This window comes from Pygocentrus nattereri, chromosome 6, assembly GCF_015220715.1.
Source record: "Pygocentrus nattereri isolate fPygNat1 chromosome 6, fPygNat1.pri, whole genome shotgun sequence".
Lineage (NCBI taxonomy): Eukaryota > Metazoa > Chordata > Actinopteri > Characiformes > Serrasalmidae > Pygocentrus > Pygocentrus nattereri.
The window spans coordinates 6,991,858-7,002,273 of record NC_051216.1 but is presented as its reverse complement, the minus strand read 5'-3'; the positions used below and the strand labels follow the sequence as shown (position 1 = coordinate 7,002,273).

The following is a 10,416-nucleotide window of genomic DNA, read 5'->3' as shown; positions in this document are numbered from 1 at the left end:
ACAAAAGGACGGCCGAGGGCTCGGGACGAGCTTTTTTATTTTTTTTATTTAGTGTTACCCCTTGGCAGAGTCCTCACTTGCATAATCAAGAGGAAGTTTAAAGGCTCTTAGTCTGATCGTCTCTTTTCTTCTCATGTACTTGCCAAGCTGTAATAGTGAAAGGCCTCTCTCAGATTTGCAAACCTGCACCTTTTGGACTGCGCACATCCCGCTGAGCGGATTTCGGAGATACACTCCCTGTAAGGCTTTGATCCGGCTTGATAACCTTTCCTCTTTGAGCACCCCGGCTTAGAGCAGGTGCTCCGTGCAAATGATAAGAATCGTCCTTCTTGTTGCTCTCACACAATTGCAATGCGATTGTTTTGCATTGATGGAATGACGATAAAGCGCTATTTTTGCTCCTGTAAGGTTCTGAAAAGGCCCCATTATTGACCCCTGTGGGACTCAAGGGAGGAATACAGGAAGGGATCTCTCTTTCACTCCTACTTTACACGCCACCCAGCCATGCTGCCTTAAACAATAACACAATAGACGGCTCTGCGTCAGTGTGCCCATGTTAGCTGATGGGCGAATTTATTAAGTCCCTTTCGATGCCAGTAGCAAAGGTCAGTCAGGGTGGCTACAGTCTGGGAATCGTGTTTCTGCTGCTGGCAGGTGTGGCTCAGAAAGGCCAGCGTGCAGCGCCAAAGTTTGGTAAGCCTTATCTTGTTATGCTGAGAGGCTGCTGCTGCTATAGCAACCTTTCAACTTGGTAACCAGATAGCATCATATCAAGGCTGTTTGACATTCTGTTGAGAAAATAATTCATGTATATGTTTCACCGTGCAGTGTTTGGTTTAGTGTGAGCTGGAGAAGAAACAGATTGCAACAGAATTCTCTGACGTTCCTTTAAAAAAACTCAGTCTGAGGGAAAGAATCAGGAAGAAAAATTCAATTTTTTCCTTTATATTTAAAAAAAAAAAGAAATAAATTTTGGCGAGAAAAATCCAGTTTGCCCAATTTACCCTGAATGTGGTTGACCAGCCACTGTTTAGTGTCCAAAATTTGCTCTGCGCTGGAACAGTAAGACCTGTTTGATGTGTCTAACTCTGTGTAACTTTATCTGGCTATGCAAACTAGGCTGTGGGATAGAATACACCATAAAGCAACCATGTCGAGTTATGTAACATCAGGTGGACTTTCTTTGCTTTGGTTCCTAATGCACCTCTGTGGACGAAGTACGCAAATCATGTACTTGAGTTAAAGTAGAGACCCCCAAGGTAAAATATTCCTCCAATAAAAGTAGAAGTTCCTCCCTTTAGACCTCCACTTGAGTAAAAGTACTAAAGTATTTACCTTCAAATATAATTACCTATAAAGTAAAAGTACTAAAAGAGGAATTCTGGCTCTGATCTGGTTCTGTTATCATTTTTATAACAAGACTGGCTTCATGAACTCATTTCAGGTGAAAGTCCTCCAGCGTCTCTCTTGGTAAACCAGTCTTTTAATAGAACGTCATTAATTAGTGACGCTGACGTCTATTAAAATGATCAGAAGCACAAAACACTGAAGGTAAACAGTTTCCATCAGGGAGAACCGAGTGGCTCTGAAATCACTTTTTACACACAAGCAAAGTTTCAGTTTCAGATTTATTTACAACTTAGTTCCAAGTTTAAGTTGAATAAAAACTGGCTTTAAACTCAGGATCACAGATGAGCTCCTTTACTATGTTGATCTGTAGGCGTCTGTTCATAAACATAAACCAGCCCAAACTAATTTACTATAAAATGAAATGGTGTTTGTAGAAATTCAGAAAAAAGCCGCGTCAGTCTCGACTGCATATGTGGACATATTTCTATATTGTGCTCTATTTACACAAAGTTAGGTTAGTTCATCATTTATGTTGAACAGACTCTCCCAAAGTTTTACGCTGCTGCGCTGACGTTGAACCGCGTGCTGCACTGGGTCGGTATGACCAACAGGTCAAAACCAGCTCTAAACAAAGTGACCGCTGGGCCCTGATTGGTGCTCTGGCTTTGCGCTTCTTTCGTTTTGACATGTTACGTTTTTATACACACAGAAACCAAAAGGAACGACAGATTTCTCAAAATGTAGGAGGAAAAAGTCGGATATTAGACTCTGAAATGTAGTGGAGTGAAAGGAAAAAGTCACCCAAAATGGAAATACGTAAGTAAAGTACAGATACACGAAAAAAGTACTTAAGTACAGTAACGAATTACATTTACTGTCCACCACTGCTAATGCAGGCCTACTGTTACACACAGAAAAGGAAGAAACGTGCGGACAGCATTCAGGATGGCTGTCATTGTTTTTAGCTGTGAGTCAAAATGTCATACGGTGTCAGAAATGGGGCTGGGCAGTAGGATTATGTCATTATCATGATAAATTACGCCACAATACATCACAATATCGCTGCTGTCGGAACAAAACCCAACATCTCCATTTTTGTCATTTTTCACTTTTTCACAGAATTTGGAAACGCCTGTTGCTCTTAACATTGTGTGTAAATTTCCTGAAGAACAGACCAAAAGAAATGGCCTAAATCTACTTTGGAAAACTGTCTGGTTCCATTGATTTACATTAGAAGTTAAATATGTTTTTCGCTCTCCTGTAAAATGATCTTTTTGGAGATACGAGGTTGTGTTCTGACTGCAGTGCTATGTTTATTTGAGGATACCATGGACAGTGATGAAACACTGACCAGCTGAGAGAGTGCAAACCCTTGGACTATTGTTTTTAAGAGTGTACAATGCAGTTCTGAAGCAGGCAGCTAGGGGTATATCATTAGTTTTGTTTTGCACAGTAGCCAGAAAGCGCTTCTGTACTTTTTCTACTACAGGCTATAATGAGAGAACAGTAGATCCAGCGTGACTCCTGACCTTCTGGCATGTTTGAGGTTCCTACTGCGCTCTTTGGGCTGTGAGAGGCTTCAGAGATGTAGTCACAGTCGAAGGCCCTTCAGTCCTGGTGTGACATGTGGGAACTGGTTCATCCTCTTTTCTGTGGAAAAGAGGTCACAGCATGTGTACGTGCATTTATGTGGTGGTGGTGGTGGTGGTGGTTGGGACAAGTTGAGGGGGCTCAATACACCCACCCTTTTAAAAATAGCCCTGCTTTTGAGAAGGATGTGGACCAAAAGAGATCTTTTGTGATGTATTTAGGCCGAGAATAGGAGCAGTGTTTATTTCTGGGAGTTGAGCAGAAACAGCTGGACGGTTGGGGAGAAAACTGATGCTCCCTGCTGCCTTGACATCCAGGTGTTTGTCACGGACAGCCACTCTTTCACCTCCCATTTCCCCTTCCTCTGGGTTGACTTGTCGGTCAGCTGAAACAGCTGGACTGTGACGCATCACTGTGCCGTAAGCCTGTGCAGAATAGCTGTGAATACTGGCAGTGTTTTACAGACCGTGAACACTCGAAGAACCTTTTGCAGGAAAGGGTTCCATTCATTGGGCAAGGGTTCTTCAGGTTGATGCAGCGTTGCATAGGGTTCTGTATGGAACCTTTTTGAAAAGCGTTCTATATAACACCAAAAAGCGTTCTTCTATTGTAATAATACTATTTCTATTCTATTCTAATACTATTCTATTGTATTAATACTATGTAGAACCTTTTTCAAAAAGGTTCCATATAGAGCCCCATTTAACACATTCTCTATCAGTCTGTACAGAAGTACAGAACCCTTTAATCATGCAAAGAGTGTTCACCGTTCTATGTAGAACCATTTCTTTAGTAATTTAGTCATTTTCAGTGTCAACATTTGAGATTTTTTTTTTTTTTTTTTTTTTTAAGTTAAATAATAAATATTTTTGACTAAGTGCCTGAATTCCATTTAATACTGTGTAGTACTCTGTAGGCTGTGTATAATAACTACTTTTTCAAAGTGCGTTTTATTGTATTTATTGCTTGTATTATCATGATGTACTTCTGTTGTCTTTAATATCTGTTTTATCAAATTCTATCAAATTATTTTTGAATATTTGCTTTCCCTGATGTTTGCACAGTGGTTTCCAGAGTTATTACATACGGTCTCTATCTCACTCTAAAGGAAAGGAATGACAATAGGTCTGGTTTTGGAGGCTTGCAGGGGGGACCCATCCTTTCGTTTCTGCCTGCAGACTGTGAGGGACTTCATAATATTTTGGTTGCGTTGTCGGAGTGGAATGGATAGCACTTACAGCCCATTTGTGTAATCCCTCATGCTCGAGGTTCTGGGTTAGTAGGAGTGTGTTGTGGTGCTTTGATTATCAGGCCCTGTGTGTTTTTTCTAAAGCAGTTCATTGGATTTTCTCAGATGAGGTTGTATAAAGCAATTTGTGGGATTTGACTGATATGCTGATCATTTATAGACCTGAGCGATGCTGATTCTAAAGAGCAAAAAATTCAAGTAACTCGTATCAGCTGATATTTTATAGGGGCAAAGTTAGAGTTTTAATTAAACAGTAAAAACTACACACACTGGATTAAAATCACTCCACAATTATTACAGTCAGACTGTAAAACTACACACACTGCAGATTCATACTGGATTAAAATCACTCCACAATTATTACAGTCAGACTGTAAAAGTACACACTGCAGTTTCATACTGGATTAAAATCACTCCACAATTATTACAGTCAGACTGTAAAACTACACACGCTGCAGATTCATACTGGATTAAAATCGCTCCACAATTATTACAGTCAGACTGTAAAACTACACACACTGCAGATTCATACTGGATTAAAATCACTCCACAATTATTACAGTCAGACTGTAAAACTACACACTGCAGATTCATACTGGATTAAAATCACTCCACAATTATTACAGTCAGACTGTAAAACTACACACACTGCAGATTCATACTGGATTAAAATCACTCCACAATTATTACAGTCAGACTGTAAAACTACACACTGCAGATTCATACTGGATTAAAATCACTCCACAATTATTACAGTCAGACTGTAAAACTACACACACTGCAGATTCATACTGGATTAAAATCACTCCACAATTATTACAGTCAGACTGTAAAACTACACACGCTGCAGATTCATACTGGATTAAAATCACTCCACAATTATTACAGTCAGACTGTAAAACTACACACGCTGCAGATTCATACTGGATTAAAATCGCTCCACAATTATTACAGTCAGACTGTAAAACTACACACACTGCAGATTCATACTGGATTAAAATCACTCCACAATTATTACAGTCAGACTGTAAAACTACACACGCTGCAGATTCATACTGGATTAAAATCACTCCACAATTATTACAGTCAGACTGTAAAACTACACACGCTGCAGATTCATACTGGATTAAAATCTCTCCACAATTATTACAGTCAGACTGTAAAACTACACACTGCAGATTCATACTGGATTACAATCACTCCACAATTATTACAGTCAGACTGTAAAACTACACACGCTGCAGATTCATACTGGATTAAAATCACTCCACAATTATTACAGTCAGACTGTAAAACTACACACTGCAGATTCATACTGGATTAAAATCACTCCACAATTATTACCGTCAGACTGTAAAACTACACACACTGCAGATTCATACTGGATTAAAATCACTCCACAATTATTACAGTCAGACTGTAAAACTACACACACTGCAGATTCATACTGGATTAAAATCACTCCACAATTATTACAGTCAGACTGTAAAACTACACACTGCAGATTCATACTGGATTAAAATCACTCCACAATTATTACCGTCAGACTGTAAAACTACACACACTGCAGATTCATACTGGATTAAAATCGCTCCACAATTATTACAGTCAGACTGTAAAACTACACACTGCAGATTCATACTGGATTAAAATCACTTCACAATTATTACCGTCAGACTGTAAAACTACACACTGCAGATTCATACTGGATTAAAATCACTCCACAATTATTACAGTCAGACTGTAAAACTACACACACTGCAGATTCATACTGGATTAAAATCGCTCCACAATTATTACCGTCAGACTGTAAAACTACACACTGCAGATTCATACTGGTATAAAATCCCTCCATAATTATTACAGTCAGACTGTAAAACTACACACACTGCAGATTCATACTGGCTTAAAATCGCTCCACAATTATTACCGTCAGACTGTAAAACTACACACTGCAGATTCATACTGGATTAAAATCACTCCACAATTATTACAGACAGACTGTAAAACTACACACACTGCAGATTCATACTGGATTAAAATCACTCCACAATTATTACAGTCAGACTGTAAAACTACACACTGCAGATTCATACTGGATTAAAATCGCTCCACAATTATTACAGTCAGACTGTAAAACTACACACGCTGCAGATTCATACTGGACTAAAATCTCTCCACAATTATTACCGTCAGACTGTAAAACTACACACGCTGCAGATTCATACTGGATTAAAATCGCTCCACAATTATTACCGTCAGACTGTAAAACTACACACGCTGCAGATTCATACTGGATTAAAATCGCTCCACAATTATTACCGTCAGACTGTAAAACTACACACGCTGCAGATTCATACTGGATTAAAATCGCTCCACAATTATTACAGTCAGACTGTAAAACTACACACGCTGCAGATTCATACTGGATTAAAATCGCTCCACAATTATTACCGTCAGACTGTAAAACTACACACGCTGCAGATTCATACTGGATTAAAATCGCTCCACAATTATTACAGTCAGACTGTAAAACTACACACTGCAGATTCATACTGGATTAAAATCTCTCCACAATTATTACCGTCAGACTGTAAAACTACACACTGCAGATTCATACTGGATTAAAATCACTCCACAATTATTACAGTCAGACTGTAAAACTACACACACTGCAGATTCATACTGGATTAAAATCACTCCACAATTATTACCGTCAGACTGTAAAACTACACACACTGCAGATTCATACTGGATTAAAATCACTCCACAATTATTACAGTCAGACTGTAAAACTACTGGAGCAAAATTTTAATCCAGCATGAATCTGCAGTGTGTGTAGAGTTTTAATTCCTGGGTTTTTTTCTGTGTCTTTCTCTTGTCATCAGCCTTTCTTTTATCAACACACTTTTGTTTGAGATGATGGATATGGCTGAATTGCTTCCTCAGCGTCTCTGAGCTGGATGCATCCTTGGAGACCTGAGCTTCAATAAGTCATCGTCCACATGCGGATGTTTTTGTATTTTGTTTAAAGAAAAAAAAGAAGAGCTCAAATGTGGAAAGCAGCTGGACGCTCTGGAGATGGATAACGTGTGATCTGTTTAATGTCTTTGTGTCTAATGATTTGCGTGTGTGTGTGTGTGTGTGTGTGTGTGTGTGTGTGTGTGTGTGTGTGTGTTTTGTGTTTGTATATCAGAATCAGAACCTTTATTCGCCAAAGAACCAGATGCACAATCTCATATCTGTCTGTAGCTAGTCAAAAGTTTGGAATCGCTGGTAGCACTGGTTAAAGGGTTCTTCTGTGATTGTGAAGTCAAGCATGTTACGGTAGAAAAACCTTTTTGGTTCTATATAGAACCATTTTTCAAACCGATTCTAAGCTGCACCATACACAGCACATTCATCAGTCTGATGAACCACAATGCGAAGAACTCTAATCATGCAAAGGGTTCTTTGAGTGTTCATGGTTCTATATAGCATTTTCTTTACTAAAGAACCCTTAAAGAACCATCATCTCAGGAGCATAGAACAGTTTTCTTTTGTGCCAGCCGAGGTCAACAAATCTGTGAAATTCCAAATTTTGACAAACAACAAATAAAATATCCAAAAAGCCAGTTTCAGCAACCGAGGATCAGAACGCTAAGGCCCACGCCTTCGGCCACAGGCCGATCCACAAAGCACCGAACCCCTACTACTGCCCCTCCCATCGGTGGTGGGTCGATGGGAGGGGGGACTCATGTAACTCCTTCGGGCTGGGCCCGACCGGGCACCATGAGTAAATGGCCAGCCACCAGACGCTCGCTGGCGAGCCCCTCCCCCAAGCCTGGCTCCAGGGTGGGGCCCCGGTGACCCTAATCCAGGCAGGGTACACAAGTCCTGTTTTCTTTTTCATAAGGGGATTTTTGGATCACACTTTGTCTGACCTGTCACCTAGGACCAGTTTGCCATGGGAGACCCTACCAGGAGCTTTTGCTCCAGACAGCATAGCTCCTAGGATCATTCAAGCACACAAACCCCTCCACCACGATAAGGTGGTGATCCATGGAGAGGTCATCCGGGAGGACTCGGAGTAGAGCCGCTGCTTCTCCACATCGAGAGGAGCCAGCTGAGGTGGTTCGGGCATCTGGTTAGGATGCCTCCTGGACGCCTCCCTCGGGAAGTGTCGCAGGCAAGTCCAACCCGGGAGGAGACCCCGGGGAAGACCCAGGACACGCTGGGGTGACTATATCACCCAGCTGGCCTGAGAGCGCCTCGGAATCCCCCTTGGAGAGCTGGTGGAAGTGGCTGGGGAAAGGGAGGTCTGGGCCTCATTGCTTAGGATGCTGTCCCCGTGACCCGAACCCCGGAGAAGCGGAAGATGATGGATGGATGGATGGATGGATGGATGGATGGATAAAATATACTGATCAAGTTTTGAAGACGGGTACATTAACACGTGCTGTCGGTCACGTCAGAGCTTATGGTTTGTTTGCTCTCTGTCATGCTTGGATCTCCAAACAGAAGCAGAGCCTCGAACTCCTGAGCGCCATTTAGCAGAATGGGCTGTTGCCCAGTGTCCGAGCCTTTGACTCACATTGGCTAAAAGAAATTTGTTGTTTCTTTTAGTCAATGTGAGGAAAATAAATTTAATACCATTCTTGGTAAGTACAGGTACGTCGGTAAGTGTCCCCAGCCTGTGTAGGAAGAATTTGGAAGGGGGAACTGTTCAACATTGTGAGAGTGATGGAGAGTAATTATGATGTAGGTGTCTCCCGGTCAGTGTTGTCCAGCAGCAGTAATTTAGTGGTTATTTAGCTCAGTGATCTCCCTGTCTTTTAAAGCAGAGAATGTTTCAGACCTCGGTGTTTACAGAGCTGCCAGAACAAAGAACCCGCACGACTTCATCTGTATTTACAGAAGAAGACCCAGATCTGTTCATACAGAGCATGTTCAGAGAGAGAGACAGAGAGAGACAGAGAGAGACAGAGAGAGAGACAGAGAGAGAGACAGAGAGAGAGACAGAGAGAGAGACAGAGAGAGACAGAGAGAGAGACAGAGAGAGAGACAGAGAGAGAGACAGAGAGAGAGACAGAGAGAGAGACAGAGAGAGAGACAGAGAGAGAGACAGAGAGAGAGACAGAGAGAGAATGTTCCCATCAAGTTCTTTGCCCCTGATATCAGACCAAGACCCAATCCCATTTCACCCTTTGGGAATTCTTCCGGATTCTTGTTGAGATGGAGAGGTGGGGTGAAGTGTTGGGGGTACATGACCCTCCAAAGAGTTTTTCGGAGACTTCAAACAGAGAGTTATGAGGGAAAAAAGGAAAATGGACAAGATGGAGCACAAGAGACCAAAGAAACCAATAAATGTGAGAACTTTCTCTGTTAAAAATACAAAAACATTGTATTCTCTCAAATTAATGCTGTTTCAGCGTGTTATGCTCTTTTTCTTCGTAACAAGTATATAAGATCACTAATAGTATGCTGGTGTCTCAGTAACTATCTAGCTAAATTTCCCATTCCACCTTAAATGGTGCAGCATAATTTGCACCCCCCACCCCCACCCCCACCCCCCAACCTAGGGTCACCTAGGTATCTGTTAAAAGTAATGCTTTTTTTATTTGAGGGTCTCATTTCATAGAGAAAGATTTCAACCACTACCACTTGTAACTCAAGTGACCCCAAGGGCAAGGTGAAAATAAGGGGTAGCGGTGAAAATTAGATAGAATTGGGCCCAAGTTCTTCAGCACGGTCAGTGGAGAGTCCCATCCAGTATGCATCTCTACTTGGTTGTCTTAAACTCTGAGATGAGGAAAGCTTAAAGTGAAGCTTAACCGAAAGTCTGAGGACCCGTGTCAAAATCTTACCCAACTAAAAGTGGAAGTGTGAAGCCAAGAACGTCAGAACGTGCAGTTTCCTCAGAACATGAGGCAGCACAAAACTCAGTTCATGATCCTGACAGACCAAGTCCACTTTACTGTTTGAATGCATGTTAATAACGTCAGAGCTTCTTGTGAACCCTGCAGTCCATTGCGGTCAGTATATATACCCACTTCCAGCACCTCACGCTCATTTCTGGTGTAAGCCACGTCCACTTTCCGGTTGCACTTTAAAAGAAGATACCAAGAAAGAGCGTAGGTCAGGAAGTGGTAGCGAAGTCAAGGTGCTGATATTGGTGCTAGTATGGAAATGTCTTGAGTGGTACCCTGGATGTGATTTGTAAACCGACACCTTTTGCTTTTTCTGTC

At 41.4% G+C, this 10,416-nt stretch overlaps 1 protein-coding gene across 3 annotated transcripts in view; it reads left to right on the top strand.

Moving 5' to 3' along the window:
- The window catches only part of itprid2 (ITPR interacting domain containing 2), a 97,534-nt gene that overhangs the window by 20,907 nt on the left and 66,211 nt on the right, over positions 1-10,416 (top strand). The gene's annotated exons all lie outside the window — the stretch shown is intronic.